The 845-nt window shown below is 36.2% G+C and overlaps 1 long non-coding RNA gene across 1 annotated transcript; it reads left to right on the plus strand.

The window, feature by feature from the left end:
- The first annotated feature begins 2 nt into the window (after positions 1-2).
- LOC112094910 lies at positions 3-505 on the plus strand. Its single transcript, XR_002903711.1, has 2 exons — positions 3-57; positions 193-505. It is a non-coding gene; the product is annotated as an uncharacterized LOC112094910 (long non-coding RNA).
- Positions 506-845: the final 340 nt, after the last annotated feature.

Below are 845 nucleotides of genomic sequence, written 5' to 3' on the forward strand. Positions count from 1 at the left end.
AAAGAAAAAACGATGGTCTTAACATGAAGAAGAGATCTTAAGGACTGCTGTTCAATCGTATGCGCTTCTTTTAATCTCGCGATTTTCGCATCGTTATCACTGGGTGTTATGTTTTTTTCATGAACTATTGGTTGTTTGTTTGTTTAATCTTGAAAGCAAATTTATGCTCACGATTCTGGTTTTGTCATAAAGGTTTGGTCCCAGGTGGAAGGACATCTGGACTACCCACCATGATGATTTTGGAGACAGGACTGCGGTAAGCAAATGTTATGTTGTCTTGTTTGTTTGCAAATTGCAATGCCAGCCAACTTAATTCCTTGTCCATCCGTGTCAAGGCAATTGCTGTTGTTAAAAGTTGGATTTTTCTTCACTCCCACTGGTCGATTTGAAGGATAAGTGGAGAAACATGAACAAAAATGTGCGTCATTGAACTGAAGTATATATGCAGCTTAGCTTTTTGTATTTTGCTTGCTTGCATATAGTTATATGCTTTTGATTGGTTCAACACGTGCTTTTTTTTATTATTATTTATTTTTATGCTTCATAGTTGCCAAATAGCGGTGGTTCTGGGAAAATGAATAGTATTTTGCTCCTTACAAAACAACAGGGATACTCCAAACAGTGATGAAATTTAACACTTTTCCGTGTAAATATCTGTTCCACGGAATGTAATGGAGCCTCACATAACAATGAGATGCGCCCAAAATAAATGAAAACTTGCTGCTTTATGCATGTACTATGTAGATGAAGTTTCATGCCCAGCTCGGTGTGAAATAACTCGAGCAATAATTCGAGAATATAAAACTTTAGGGAAAGGAGGACAAAAAAAAAAAAAAAAAAAAAGG

Source organism: Morus notabilis, unplaced genomic scaffold, assembly GCF_000414095.1.
Source record: "Morus notabilis unplaced genomic scaffold, ASM41409v2 C11327562, whole genome shotgun sequence".
In the NCBI taxonomy this organism is placed as follows: Eukaryota; Viridiplantae; Streptophyta; class Magnoliopsida; order Rosales; family Moraceae; genus Morus; species Morus notabilis.